The sequence below is a fragment of the Triticum aestivum genome, chromosome 4A (genome assembly GCF_018294505.1).
Source record: "Triticum aestivum cultivar Chinese Spring chromosome 4A, IWGSC CS RefSeq v2.1, whole genome shotgun sequence".
Taxonomy (NCBI): Eukaryota; Viridiplantae; Streptophyta; class Magnoliopsida; order Poales; family Poaceae; genus Triticum; species Triticum aestivum.
The window spans coordinates 426498271-426514341 of NC_057803.1; the positions used below are offsets into that span (position 1 = coordinate 426498271).

The following is a 16071-nucleotide window of genomic DNA, read 5'->3' on the forward strand; positions in this document are numbered from 1 at the left end:
CGAAGGACACACAGAACATAATGAACACATGGCAATATGCAACAATGTGATGCATGCTATGACATGGCAAAATGATGTGTCCTGCCTAATGCAATGTGAAACAAGTTGAAATGGTTCCATTTGAATCAAAGATTCAAATGAAAGCTTAAGCTCTTATGCATAATAAGTGTATTAGCTTGTTTCACCTAAACATCAAGGTTAAAGTGTTTTGTCATGCATGAAACCATTAGATATGGATAGATTGAATTTTTCTGATCATTTTTCATATATAATTTGTTTGATTTGGAGCTATGGTTAATTTTTTATGATTTTTAGAAGTTTAGGCTATTTTCTGGAATTTCCTATATAAAAATAAATCCAGAAAATGAATAATTGCATCAGCACTGCATCACAGTGACGTCAGGGAGTCAAAGGCGCCAGGGGCCAGTCAAACCTGACCAGTGGGGCCCACTGGTCAGTGACTCTGTGCACTAACTACGTTTAGTTAGCCTAATTAACTGGGCAGGGCCCACTAGTCAGTGACTATACTAATTAAACTAACCTAGTTAGTTAGCACTAACAGAGTAATTAGTCGGGCGGGGCCCGCATGTCAGTGAGATAGAGGGGGAGGTCAACCCGTGTTAGTAGAGTCAACCTCGCCGGTCAGCGGGTCAAAGCCCGCCGGCGTTTAGCTGCCGGCGAGGCCAGACGCGGCGGCGCGCTGCGGGAATCGCCCACATGGCACCATTTGATGCGCGGAGAGCAGCTACGGGCAGCTGGTGCTCGCCCGCATCCAGCCATGGTGATGGCTTGGCCGGGGAGTGGCCGGAGCATCGCCGGCGACGAGCTTGGCGGAGGCCGAAGCTCGGGTCAGCTCGTGCGCGTGGCTGCAGTGGCCTAGGCGATTCAGCGAAAGCGCCTACCGCATCTACGCAGCGTGGGGAGTGTGACGGGCACAAGCCCGTGACCAAATGGTCACCGGAGCATCGCCGACGACGTGGTCAGGCAGCGGCGCATTCGGGCACAAGAGGCGCGGCGTCTACGGTATTCTAGGGGCAAAACGGAAAGCACGGGGAGGTTCAGTAGCTCACAGGGAAGCCGCATGGAGGGTCAGTGTGCTCGGGGAAGCTCGGGTGCGGCGGATCGACGATGACGATCAACGGCGGCCAAAGGTTGAAGACGATGGTGGCGGGGACGATGCAGGGGCTCCGGCGTCGTGCAGTTCGGCTGGTCGACGTAGTCGACGACGGCGAACCGTCGGGACACGGTGAGAGGGCGCGGGGACGGCGTTGGACGCGGCTGCGGCGAGCAGCGGCGACAGTGACGTCTCGGGCGACATCGGGGAGGGTGAGAGAGAGGAGCCAGAGGGGAGAGCGAGTGTCTGCGAGGTCGGGGAGAGAGAGGGGGTTCGTCCCACGTCGACAGCTCGACGAGGGGAGCGGCGAGGCGGCGGGCAGCTGCGTGGCACGCATGCTGTGCTCGCCGTCGAGCAGCTGCTTGCCTGTGCTGGCGAGTGCAAGCAGCTCGCTGGCGCAGGAGGTGGGTTGGGCTAGTAGGTGGGCCGGCTGGTGGGCTTCCAGGTAAGCCTTTCTCTTTCTGCTTTCTGTTTTCTTTTTTTATTTATTCTGTAACTTTAGGGCTTTAATAAAAATACTAAAACATTTTCAAAAATCCTGAAAATAATTGTGGGCTCTGTTGGGATTATTCCTAACAGCCCTCACTTAAATCCAGAATTATTTGGGCATTTAAAATATTTTATAGTATTTAAATGCCCAAATTCAAATACTTATTATTTAATCCAAAAAATCCAGAATGTCCTAAAAAAGAGTGCACCATTTTTCCCAGGGGTTTTAACCCGAACCAGAAATTATGAACATTTTGTGAAGGGCATTTTGGGTTCGTTGAAACCAATTTTAGTAAACCCTAGTTGGTTTAAGGGGGTGCTGGGGGTTCTGTCATCCTCATTTCACCTTTCTGGAAAATTTAAACATGATGCAAGCACTCTAATGCATGAACTAGCTAGGGTGTGACAATCAATCAAGCAGGACGTCGGGTATTACCTCCATCAAGAGGGCCCGAACCTGGGTAAACATCGTGTCCCCTGCCTCCTGTTACCATCCGCCTTAGACGCACAGTTCGGGACCCCCTACCCGAGATCCGCCGGTTTTGACACCGACAGTGTGACTAGACAAAGAGAGGTTAGCTTGCAGATTGCAAAATGCATGATCCAGTTAGTATCACAAAGCATGTTCAGCAGAATTTAGAATTGCATGTGCTTTCAATACAACCAAGAAGAAATTAATTCAGCAGTTGCACTTGCACATACACCATACCAAAGCAAAAGAGAAGTTTTTCAAAATTGAAGTGTGTGCGGCATATTACCAGAAATGAGAAAGACATGTTAGTTAGAGTATTCGTTTTGTATCAGATTTTAATATAACACCATACCATTGCAAACATGTGACAGCAATCAACTTTGTGCTTTTTCTAGATGAAACAAATAAAGCATGCCAGCAACTACTTAATTCAGCAACCCTCTAATGCCCTGATTGGAAACTTCGATTAGAGAGAGTAGTACTATGTCTATTGCCCCACATCAAATTTTGTGTTTGCAATGCTATCATTCCAGTTGTTGCCCTACATGAATAGTAAAAAAGGAAATTGCTCGAATTTGTAACCAAATCAGGGTAGGGGCCAAAGTGAAACATCTCACCATCTGATGAAAAATTGCTGACAGATGGTGGAGACCCAAACAGTGGCAATTGCTTTTGTGCTAGAAAAGTGTTGGAGAAGAAACAGTAATTTATTATGTACTTATGCAAAGCAGGATACTCAAAAGACCAACTGAGTGGATTCTGGAAAGAACGAGACCATTATTTACTACTTCCTCCGATCCATAAACAAAAGCTGTACTAAATTAGTCACAACTAATAGGGAGTGTTTGTTATGAAAGCAGGATTACTTTTTTAAGTGAGTGGATTCTGGATAGAACGAGACCATTTGTTTGGCACAAGGAATTTGTTAGGTCTCATACTGCCATAGACCATTCTTGAACTTGCCAAAGAAATTAGTACTAGCGCACAGGGACTTGTACATTGTTAGGTGTGCGCATGCGAATTCGTCCTTGTTAAGCATACATGGAGAATTGCAAGGCTAACCGAACGGAAGGAGCAGAATAGGAACCGTAGGTAGCACCACGCCAAGAAGAGATTACATAGAACACGAATTAAAATGGACCACTCCTGAATGGACCAAGAAATCACTTAGGTCTGGCTGCATTGAGCCAAGATATTAGACTCGTCTTACAAAGAAATACTCCCTCCGTTCCAAATTACTCGTCACAGAAATAAATGTATCTAGAACTAAAATACATCTAGATATATTCATATATGCGACAAGTAATTTGGAACGGAGGAGTAATAAGTAACAATAAATTCGATTCTCATATGCATGTTGCTGTTTAAGAAGAGCCAAACTAGTACTCCTACTAGAAAAGAAAATTACCAAACAAGAAAGATTCCTCCCTTCCGCGCCACGGCGACGGCCTCAACGACGGCGGGGATTACGGCCTCGCCGCCAGTGACCAGCAGTGGGCTGCGCATCTCCGGGTCTACGAAATCCTTCTGCAAGCCATCACCGTTTGCAGCAATAATTCACAAGTAGAGTGGATAGGAAACCCACCAAACAAGAGGAAAAGAGACCCCAAAATAAGAGAATTCTTTTACAAGAGGGGAGGAAACCCCACCTGCATGTCGATGACGAGCATGGTCGTCTCGCTCCACTTGGCGGCGGCCGCCATGGATCGCTGCGACTTGAAGCGGCTGGTCGGGATCCTGGGGATTATGGCAGCGACGCCACCTCCGGAGAACCAGCGCTTCCTGAGGTAGGAGAGGAGTGTTGGAATTGTGTCCTGCAACTATATGCAAATTTCTTGGAACTAATAATATTCAGAATACCTTATTATGGAATTATACATGTATTTATACATGGAATTACTTTACATGATTATCATGGAATTATCACTTGTTGGAATGTACTTAAGTAATATATATGCTTAAGGAAGCTGGTCGATTATCAGTGGAATACAATATACTCCCTCCGTTCCTAAATACTTGTCTTTCTAGGCATTTCAACAAATGACTACATACGGAGCAAAATGAGTGAATCTACACTCTAAAATATGTCTACATATATCCGTATGTAGTAGTCATTTGAAATGTCTAGAAAGACAAATATTTAGGAACGGAGGGAGTACTATTTATATTGGAAAGACTACCCGCATACACAGATGATTGGAAGGAGCTACATCATATAGTTAGGTTACAGCCCTAATGTTGATCTACGTAATTAGAGGAATTTACACTCTATTATGGCGCGTTGCTCACAAGCGCGTGCTCCGGGAACATAACATGTAGAATCCGTTAATAGACAAATATGATTGTGGTTGGTAATTTGATCTGGACTCTATCCCGGAAACTAGTGGAGAAGACTAGGAATCTTATATCTGTATAAGAGGTGGACTCTTTGGAAAAACACTATAAGAAGGTCCCTACCCCCTAGCCTCACATATGCGATTTGTGAGCGACACCACGGATAAGCGCAGAGGAATAGTGATTAGACCACAAACTCTGAATTTATAACATTGGTATCAGAGGCTAGGTTCCATCACTGCTGATCGGTTGCTATTCTGCACCGGCGCCGGTCAGGGAAAAGATTCTCCGCTACGCACTCTGCCACCACGTATCTGCTTTGCCGCCCACTTGTCCACGCTCGTCGCGTGCTCACCTTCCCGCTGTATCCGTGACGCGTGGTGCTGCATTGTGTTGCATCCCGTGCAAGAACGCACGAAATCGGTCAAGGCTTCGCCCGATCTGAAAAAGTATTGCAAGTATAATCCTTTTTTGGGGCAGATGGATCAAGGAGGCACATCAAGTAAATCACGAAAGTAATACATCCACGTGCAGTATGTGTTTTTTTTGTTTTGAATAAAAAGGTAGAGCACTTTCTACCTTATACCCGGATGACCGTAGTCATTTACATGAAGGTGATGTTAACGCCGCACATTGTGTGTGGCAGGCCATCACCAGGCCTGAGGAAGGAAACAAAGAATAAGTTGGGGAGGGAAGAGTCGATTTCTCTAAGAGCTAATTAGGAGCAAGGGTATTTGCCCACAAAGAAAAGTTGTTTCTATCTTGCACGCTAGCTCGGAAGCTCCAAAGTCTGAAGAGATCGGCGACGTTGCTGTAGAGCTCCCTCTCCTTCCAAGAAGATCCATTGAACACCAGATCATTCCTGGCATTCCAAAGGGCGACTGCGCATGCTATGAATAGGACATTCCACTTCGTGCCATATCGAACCCTTGCCGTCTGCGAGCTCATGAGATCTTGTGCCGTCAGACAAGATGATGCAAGGTCTTGCAACCCTAGCTCGGCACATAGGGCTTGCGCTAGCTTGCAGCGTAGCAAGAGCTGGTTCATTGTTTCCGCGGTCGGGCAAAGATTGCATCCGTTATGTGATACCAGTCTGTCCCAATGCTTTCTGAGCATATTGTCTCTTGTGTTGTGCCTGTCCTGGAGGGCAATCCACATGAAAACACGGTTCTTGTGCGGTATGATCCTGTCCCAAGTGTACTTGGCTGACAGACAGAGGATCCCGCGGAAAGTGAACAACTTGTAAAAGTATGCGGTGGTGGTAGCCTTGTCTCCCAGGAGAGGTTCTCTGTGATCAGGCGTACCTTCATGTAGCTGAATATTACTCAACAGCACAACTACGTCTTGAAGCTCCTGTGTTGCTATGGCAGAGAGGTTTGGGTGAAGTTGAATATTCCATTGCCCGTCTGTAAACTGGGAAGCAACGGTGCAGCACTGTGATGTAGAGAAAGAAAAAAGAGTGGGAAAGCATGTCTTGAATCGACCACATTCGACCCAGTGATCATGCCAGAAAGCAGTGCCTCGGCCATCACCAACCTTGCATTTGGTCGCTTCCATTACCACACTTATGGTGGATCGAAATCCTCTCCAGATGGCAGTGTCCCGATGCTGTGGAGAGCAGGAGATTTCTCTATGACAGTATGTGCGTGCAAACCAATCATAGTAAGGCACATCGCGTTGCTGCAGGATCTTTGCTGTGAATTTGCATACGAGGGCCCTGTTGTGTGCTGCAATGTCTCTCACTCCCAACCCGCCATGTTCCTTTGGCAGCGTGACATTTTCCCAGGCGACAAGGCATTGCCCTCCTTTTGCTTGATTCTTACCCTGCCATAGAAATCCTCTCAGAATTCGTTCAACCTGGTCGAGTGATTGTTGTGGCCAAAGAAAGCAGCCCATGAAGTAACTGGGAATCGCTGCCAAGACAGCATTGACCAATGTAAGCCCCCCCCCCCCCCCAAGACAGATAGCTTGCAAGCCAACCTGATAGTCGTTTGTCCACCTTGTGAATCACCGGCATCAACAACCCATGAGTGATCTTGTTAAGAGAGAGGCGTAGTCCCAGATACGTGCATGGGAAAGCTGTAAGTTGACATTGCAGAAGATCAGCAACAATCTGACTAGTCTGTGTGTCAAGGCAAACTGGCATGAGAGTGCTCTTATGGTAGTTGATCTTAAGTCCTGTGAAATCACTGAAGGCCTGTAAGATCCGTTTGATAATCTGTGCTTGTTGTATGTCCCCTTGCATCAAAATCAACGTGTCGTCCGCGTACTGTAGGACTGGGAAGGGGCCATCACCACCAAGCGGGTGTTTCAGATTCCCCGCTTGGTATTCCTTCCTGCAGAGCTGCTGCAAAACATCGGCTGTCAGGATGAAAAGGTAGGGAGAAACTGCGTCCCCCTGCCTTAGACCACTTTTCAGAATGATCTCATCTCCAACAGATCCGTTGATAACTATCTTGGACGAGCTGGTCGAAAGGATGTCATGTATCCATCTGACCCATCTGCATCCAAAACCCCTGGCAGCCAAAATGAGCTTCAGAGCATCCCAGCTAACACTATCGAAAGCTTTCTGGAAATCTAATTTGAGCACTAGCATTGGCCTGTTTCTCTTCTTCGCTTGTTGAACCAGTTCTGCTGCCAAGGCAAAGTTTTCAGCTATGCACCTCCCAGGCAGAAAACCAAATTGTAGAGGGTGTATGAGGCTCGGAATGAAACTTTGAAACCGGACTGCTAGAACTTTTGTTGCGAGCTTGGGTATGCTGTGGACTAGAGCAATTGGCCTGAAATCCTTAATATCAGTTGGGTTCTCTTTCTTTGGTAGCAGCACAACGTGTGTAGTGTTGATGCCGCTCAGGTCGCAGGCATGGTCATAAAAAGCCTGGAAGAACCTCATTAAGTCCTCCTTTAGCAGCCCAGCAAAGTTCTTGTGGAATTCATTAGTGAAGCCATCCGGCCCTGGACTCTTATTGTTGGGAGCTTTCTGTATAACTGTTGCTTTTTCGGCCCAGGTGAAAGGCAATTCCAGCGCGTTCAGGTCTGCATGGTCATATAAGCTGCTTGGGTCCAAGGTGGGCAGTGACATAGATTGCTCGCCAAAGATACCAGTGAAGTTGGCAATTTGCAGCTTGTCCTGGTCTCTGTAAAACTCAATGCCATCCTTAACCAGCAGTTTAATCATGTTTTTTCTATGTTGGCAGTTAGCGGCTGCATGAAAAAAAATAGTGTTTTCGTCTCCCAGTGTGCAGCCTCTAATCTTGGCTCTTCTTCTCCAGAAACTAGCCTGCCATATAATTATTTGCTAGGCCTTTAGGTTGGCATGATTCCTGAGAGTAGCCTCTAGCTTGGATAGAAGTCTTCTTTCCTCCACAGCATTAAGGTACTGAACAACATGGTTGCAGTTAGCTAGGGTTTCCTGCAAGGATGATTTCTTCCGTTCCCAAGCCCGGATAGCAGCTCTAGTTCTTCTGAGTTTGAAACTTATCAAAGTAGCAGCTGACGCGAGCGGCCTAGTACCCCTCTCCCAGCTCTGTGTTATCAGATTTTTGACCTCCGGGATGTGCAGCCAGTGGTTTTCAAAACGGAAGAAAGAACTTTTGGGTGTTTCCCTTGAGAAGTCAACGCCAATTAGCACGTGGTCAGAGGTTGTAGCAGGTAGTGCAGTAGCTGAGGTGTTGAGGAAACTCAGGTTCCAGTCTACGTTGATGAGTACTCGATCAAGCTTTACATGGGTTGGTTCTGCTCTCTTGTTGGACCATGTAAAGTTTCTGTTAGCAATCTCAATATCATCAAGAGCGTTGTCTCGAATCCATGCATTGAACCTGTCCATTAAGGCCCAATTCTTGCTTCTTGACTGAAAACTGGCAGTGATGGTGAATCTGTGCTTGAAAATCTCCAGACCAGAGACGGCGTTATCGTCCCAGGCCAAGATTAGACCTCCAGAAGTTCCATTGGCCGGCATGTGCAAAAAGGATTTGTGAGTTGCAGGGAGGAAGGAGGCTGCCTTGAATGCGTCCACCAGGTGCAACTTAGTCTCCTGCAGGCAAACAACACACGGGCAACAAGCAAGAAGTGCATCTTTGACTAACGAGCATTTGGCATAGTCTCCAAGCCCTCTAACATTCCAATTAGCAATCCGCATGGTGGAAAAAACAACACTGTACTTGGGGAGAAGTAGCCATGGACATGGGCGAAACCAAACCATAATTTTGATTGAAACAAATGGCATGTTGCTCAAAAGAGCTTACAAAGTTCAGAATGCAGATGACAGTGGAAAGGAAACATGTGGTGCAATGCAGATACATAGCCCAGTAGGACCAAACACTAGGTGGATGAACTACAATACTAAGCAAAAGCAGCAGCAGATAGCCCCTGGGGGTGGGTGATGGCATGCATTTGACCGAGACATCAGTACTCAACCTCCTAGCATACCTATTCATGAGCAGATCCGGTTGACTCGGAGGAACCAGTGGCAGCACCTGACGCATCAGAAGAGGACGAGCTTGTATCTGTGTGGATGGCCTCAAAATTCAGGTCGCAGCATTTTGCGAGCAGCTTGGCCGTGCCCCTGGTCATCGGCTTTGGGGTGTCCTGCAGTGGCACCTGAACGATCGATGCGGCCTTGACGGCCTTGCTCCTCTTCCGCCCGGAGGCGCGGTGGCTGCTTCCCTCCCCGGCAGCCGGGCTGGCGGAAGCCTTGCGCTTGGAGGCGCGCTCGATGGGGTCGACACGTTTCCCATCGTGGAGCTGCCGAATGCGCGGGCTCCGACGGGGAGAGGCGGCAGAGGCGCTTGGGGCCAGACCCGCCGCCGCCTCTACTGCCTCGGCCGTTGCTGCCTTTGCGGCTTCTGCAGCTGCCGCCGTGGGCTCGACCAGCAGGAGTACCTCAGGAGGCCCTCCTGGGGCTGCATGAGTGGCGGCAGCAGCCGTAGCCGGGGGATCCAGAAGCTGCAGGGTGGGTGGGTGGTTGCGCAGGTCGGCGGCCACGGGTGGAAGGGATGGAGTGCGGCAGTTGCAGAAATGATTGGCTATCTCTAGGGGCAGGATTGCGCAGGCCCCGTGCTGCATATCAGTGCATGTGACGGGCGAGATGAAGCCCATGGGCAGCAGGCCAAAAAACAGGCTAGGCACAGGACGAACGGGCCTCGTGCAGATCGGCCTGGAGACCATAACTTGATGGGCATGTGCCTTGATTTGGGCTATGGATCTGTCAAGTCTAGGGAAGCGGTTTTCGCCTGTGAGTGATAGCAGAGGCCCAGTATCTGGGATAAGCGAGTTTGGGACGAAGGCTTTGGGGGGGGGGGGGTATCTGCAGTCAACAGAGGGTAGTAAGGGTAGTGTGCGGGAACAGAATTCTCCTGCTAGGGTTTTAGGCCATAGCTTGAAGAGGATGGATCTGCAGGTGTGGTGTTCGATCTTTCCAAGGGTGAGATCAAAGCAAAGAAAGTGGTTTTGGTCTGTGCTGGCCGGGCCGACCACCACGACGCCAGAAGTTGTGTGATTATTGCTTAGCTTGACAGAAAAAGTGAAGCTTAGGGTGTCGGCGTCGAAGGCGGCCTGCACATGCGATCGCTGGACCGCAGTGCCGAGGAGGACGGGTTTGAGACAAAGCCGGTCCTCGTCCTCGTGTGCCACCTCGTCGATGGTGGGGATGACGAAAGTGTCTACCCTCCGAATTCTTGGCTTGGTCGAGAGCTTGATCATGGCAAGGATATCGCCAAAGGTGGCGAAGCGAGGGTACTGGAAGGCTCGGAAGGCTCGGCCGGCCATGGTTTCGTTGGTTGCCCGCGAGGCGCGAGGGTTGGCATGCCCACGCCTGATCCCACGAGTCGGGCCGTGGTCACCGTAGTCGGGGAGATGGTGACTGCTAGGGGGGAGGGGTGGTGAGGAGTGAGAGCCCAGCGTGCGTGCCACGTCCCAGACTTCATTGATGACGATGTCGGCGTAAATGCCGGCGCCGACGATGCGGTGGAAGGCTAGGTGGTGAGGAATGTGCTGGAGAGCTTCGACTTTGACGAGGACAAGAATGCTGGAGAAGTCATTCCCGTGGAGGCAGGCATGGCTTACTCCCAGAAGACTAGCGAAGCCAGCAACGCTGGATGATACCCCTCTGCGATCCCATAGCTCGAGCGACATCTTCTCGAGGGATAGACTCACTATGTGGCGGAAGGAGAAGGTGAAGGAGTTGTCTCCCGCATTGTGCGGCAGGATGTCAACCCTACGAGAATCAGTCATCAGTGGACTGGCTCGCATAGCAGCCGCTTGTTCTGCCTCTCAGAGGAAGACTACAAACACAGTGCCTGAGGCGCAGCCGGTGAACCGGACATCTGTGATGTTAAGCCGTTCTAAAAGGAGGCGCTTAAGCCATGGGAGAAAGCCGGGCATGGGAGGAGAGATGTTCACGAGGCAGACTAGGGCATTCTGATCGAGGAGCAGTGGGTAGTGCACATCCAGGGAAGTGGGGCGACCTCGGACAACAGGCTCCATGGAAGTGGGAGGCGCGTGCTCTGGGTGGGGCAAGGCAAGAAAAGATGAGGGTGAAGGGCTGGCTGGAGGGCTTGGGGGGTGGGAGGCATGGCAGCTGCGTTATAAGGGGGCGAGGCATGGCGGCGTGCGAAGACGATGAGCCGCGCTGGGAGTGACATTGGGATGCCACATGGCCCACCTGTCGGCAGAGCCACCAAACGATGGGGTCTCTGCAGTCTTTGTGACGGTGGCTGTAAGATAGGCATCGATAGCATCTACGGTGCAAGTCTTTAGGCTTTGCAGTCCTCTTTACTGTATTGGGTGCGACGCGTCGATCAGAGCTCGCGTGATTCTCAGGCGCTGGAGTGGACAAGAGGGCATGCAGGTAGGAATTATGGCGCATGACAGGCGTGCCATTAAGTTGGTTTCTGCGATAAATGGCAGTAACGCCCTGGTAAGCCGGAAGACCCGCCTCATCGTATCCGTGGAACGGGCGGTCGGATTGGGTGTCCCGCGCGGCAGTGGGGGCATTGCCATTATCATTGTTGCATGGGGCATGCAGCCTTGTGGTGCCGCCCTCTGCACGTCGCGGGAAATCGGGATCCCTGAGATCTTGCACGCTACACGAGAGATTGGGCGAGCGTTGTGTCGTGCCAGGGCAAGGACCGAGCAGTAAAGGTAAGTGGGAAAGCCGCGTCCTAGCGCTAGCCTCTGGAGGGGTATGTTTACCGTTACACATGGATATGGACACGTACAACGGCCCCCAAGGCCAAGATTTCCTACGTACAATCTCCCATGCAACGCCTGCATGGGCAACTTCGAATTCGAAATGGCCAACGGTCAAAGGCCGGACTCTGAACCCTGCCGGGTTTCCCCCAAACCAGTGGGAGAGGGTTTTTTCAAAGAACGCCGGCGAGCAAAAGAGCCCGTTACCAAGGACGGTAGCGTGAAGCACGGCGGCTCTGCCGGCGCCGGCGATGACCGAGACAGTGCCACATCGGTATTGCTCCAACATGCGGTTTTCAAACCGTGTCCCTGCGTCGTCAGGCATTTGCCTAGCCCCTCCAGAATCGTCTCCCGGATCGCTCATGGTATGGCAGGGACCGAGCTAGATGTAAGCATCAACATGCACGTACGAGACCAAAACCCCCAAGAGCAAGTGAATGAAGTTCTACAGGTTGGGTAGCTATTGAGGAAGAGATCACAGGGTCAAGGAGGAAGAAGCTATCATGCATCAAGGCGGAGCATTCGGGTTGTAAAGCCGCAGAGGATTGCTAGCAGCGTAGGGCTTGGCGAACAACAGACGTAGCTAGTTAGGGCAAAGAGCAAACCTGCGGGCCACACCGGTGCGCCACCTACCTTGAGGAGCTAAGGGAGCAATCGGCTGGTGACAGCGACGACGGCGAGCGAAGATCCACCGCAGTACCTGCGGGCGGTGGTGGAGTCGCTGACGGGGCCGGCTTCTTCCGCAACTCTTGCAGCGCAGCAAGGCACACCAAAGTAGGGGTGGTCGTCGTGGCCGGAGTAGCGCACGATGGGCGGGTGGACACTGATCACCAGCGTGCGGCGGTGTAGAGTGGTGGCTGCCGACGCCGGAGCGGCGGTCGGTGGGGTGTCAAGCTCTCGTGTCCCTCTCTCTCACCTCTCCAGCCTCACCGTGCATGCGCCATCTCTTCGGCCGGTCCATGCAGTATGTGTGTTGTGCTGCGTAATCAATTTTGTTCGGCAGTACAGATCACCGGAGGTTTTACGGAATACGCTCGGATCAAGAAATCTGCTATTTCGAGTCGTGGAATCAACTATAAATACTTGGACTGATCTCTCGGGAAGACTCGTGAAGCAAATCCTTGCGTGCGTTGACTGGGTCCATTAGTTGCTTTTCTCGCTGGTTCCCAAATTTCATGGCCGATGGCAGCAAGGAACATTAACCGGTACGTGTACGTATGCATCTACAGACTGATGTCCACATCAACATTACTCATCTATGGATCAGACTGTCACAAGGAAGGCTAGTAATTTCTTGGCTGTCTTATACTTGTGTGAACCCTAATCTGGGTAGGACATCACAAGGAATTAATCTGTGTAATTTCGCCTGCCCCGACGATCCGCACACCAAGCTTCCTGAATTGCTTCGTCATTAATTCTCTCTGTCCCGGTAACACTTTTCTTTAGCAATAGCATCAAAAAATGCATATTGGTCACGGTTTGGAAAATAGAAAAAATATGGATATATTCTCTATAGACCGTACTAATCAAATTATTTAATAAAACAAACTGGAATTGCAAAAAACTAACATGTCATCGCTGAGGAAAAGGAAATATAGAGTGAAGTGCACTGTAGGTCCTTAAACTATTTCAGGGGTGTCACATAGGTCCTCGAACTATGAAAATCGTCATTTAGGTCCTCGAAGTACAGTAAGTGTGTCATCCAGGTCCAAAATCTCACTAACCCCCTCTAAATGGCCAGCTGGCATGGTGAACAGTGCGAAAAATAAAAAATATGAACAAAAAAATCTGAAAATCTTTGGCATCAAAGATACCCCTGGTGCGTGAATAGTAAAAATGTTCATTAATTCAAAAAAATGTTCGCGAATATGGGAAAAATATTCGCGACTGTAAAAAAGTTCACAAACAATAAATTTGAAAATATGTTCGCGAACCACAAATATTGTTCGTGGGTATGGAAAAAAATGTTCGCGAACCACAAAAATTCCTGACTTTAAAAAATGTTAGTGAACTTTTTATTAAAGTCGCAAATATTTTTTCCGAATTCATCGTTCGCGAACATTTTATTAAAGTCACGAATATTTTTTCCAAATTCATCGTTCGTGAACATTTTTTTAAAGTCATGAATATTTTTTCCAAATTCATTGTTCGCAAACTTTTTTTAAACTCGCGAATATTTTTCCCAAATTCATCGTTCGCGAACATTTTTTTAAAGTCGTGAATATTTTTTCCAAATTCATCATTCGCGAACTTTTTTTAATTTCGCGAATATTTTTTTGAAGTCGCGAATATTTTTTTCCAAATTCATCGTTTGCGAACATTTTATTAAAGTCACAAATATTTTTCCAAATTCATCGTTCGTGAACTTTTTTTGAATTAATGACATTTTTACTGTTCACGCGCCAGGGTCTTTTCGATGACAGAGGATCTCAGTTTTTTGATATTTTTTATATTTATTCTTTGTCGTGTACTGTTCATCAGGCATAGGAATTCAGGACGGTTTGCCGCGTACTGTTACGGTTACTGTTTATGTGCCAGCTGGCCAGTTAGAGCCTGTCAGGGAGATTTTGGACCTGAATGACACACTTACTGCACTTTGAGGACCTAAATGACGATTTTCATAGTTCGAGGACCTACGTGACATCCCTGGAATAGTTCAAGGACCTACAGTGCACTTCACTCGGAAATATATAATATGACACTAAATATGGATAGCAACTGGTTTGGAATTTTTCTTTCTCTTTCTATTGTTATTTGTCTGCTGAATATGATAGTATAGATTGTATGGAAATTATTTGCAATCTGGAACACGTTCTTGGTGGAACATGACCCACATGCTATGTTTATTTGGGAAGTGCAAGTCATTGTTGTCACTCTATGACAGATTGTTTGAAATAATTTTATAGACACTTTTCACCATGAGTGGTCATTCAATATATCCAACATGGGATACTATTTGTTCCATGGAGGAAGACAGAAAACTCTTTGAGGGAATGATTTGGTCAATTATGATTGACTACACCTTGAAGAGGAAGATACGGTATTTCAAATAGAATTGGCTAAGAGGAAGCGTCTATTATGGAACATCACTTATTTATGGAGGAAGATGGGAACCACTCCGTGGAAAAGGAAGTTTGCTCTCACTTAACGCAACTTTATTGGCATGCAACAATTTCAAAGGAAAATTGATGTACTTTGGATTGGAAATTAAGTCATGAAACTCCCTTGTGGAGGAAAGGTATTATTGTTACGGAACACTCTGTGCAACTTAAGTGAGAAGGTATTTAATTTATTGTTCTATCTTGGAGTCTATTGACTATGCCATTCTATTTGGAAAAGGAAGAGTGAAAATATTGCTCAATGGTAAGATTAGTGCATGATGGAATTTTGTACAATGATCTCTTATTGTTGATGGTCCAATAAATATTGGCAATCCAAACTGTTTATTTGGGGGAGATAACTCCATATGGAGGAATACCTACAATGGGAATACATGCTTGGAATCTCAATATTTATGCCATGTACGACTTGGACACATATCTTGGAATATGATTAAGTGGTTCATTAATTCTAGAATTCTAAACTTTAGTGGGAGGACTATGGTACATGTGAAACATATATGTTTTTTTATACACCTTGTTTATTAAGGTGGAATAAGATGAAAGGGCTTCACATCGTTTATTTTTTTATATACTTACGGTATATCTATGGACATCCCCACTAGAGGTCAGATTATTGTTTTCATCTCACTCTTTGATGATTATACTTTTATATGGTTATGTTTATCTTTTATTATACAAGTCGGAAGGTTTTATTATGCTGGTCACAGATTATACTAAAGTGGAAAATCAGTTTATTAAAGAATATCATGGTTTAAACAACTGATTGGTGGGGGAAGTACACTTCAGGAATATATCGTTTGTATGTAAAGAGCATGGAACTATTCACTATTGTAATATACAGCGCACTCCACAATTGAATGGAGGAATTAAATGTCTTTTAAACCCCCTTGCTTCCTTTGGAAAGAAGCATTGCATACTCTCATTTGATGATATCATTCTCCATCTAGTATAGTCACTTGATTGGAAGGAAATCTTCTATTTTGGCATGAAATTCTCGGTTACTACAAATCACACACCAGGAATTTTTCATGGTTATTATAGTGGATCAAATGTTGTTTCCTTAGTTGTCTGGAAAAGGAATACTGGTGGAAAGTAGGAACACAATCATTTTTATGATCAAGGGTGGAATTATTGACAATCATACTGGAATATAATCTTGACCCCAAGAAAACTACAAGTGACACTCCCAACATGACATGCTTAGTATAAGTGGGAGGAATTAACTTGGAATGTAATCTCTGGATAATTGTTTTGTGATTTTTGGGGGAAGTCACTCTAAATACTAGAGGAAAACTCCTAAGAAGGCTTAAATTTTTCGTCACTGTCAACTATGAGTGGAACAAATGCGGGAA

The 16071-nt window shown here is 47.4% G+C and overlaps 1 pseudogene; it reads right to left on the minus strand.

The window, feature by feature from the left end:
• The window catches only part of LOC123082037 (probable inactive nicotinamidase At3g16190), a 31465-nt pseudogene extending 27584 nt beyond the window's left edge, over positions 1 to 3881 (minus strand).
• Positions 3882 to 16071: the final 12190 nt, after the last annotated feature.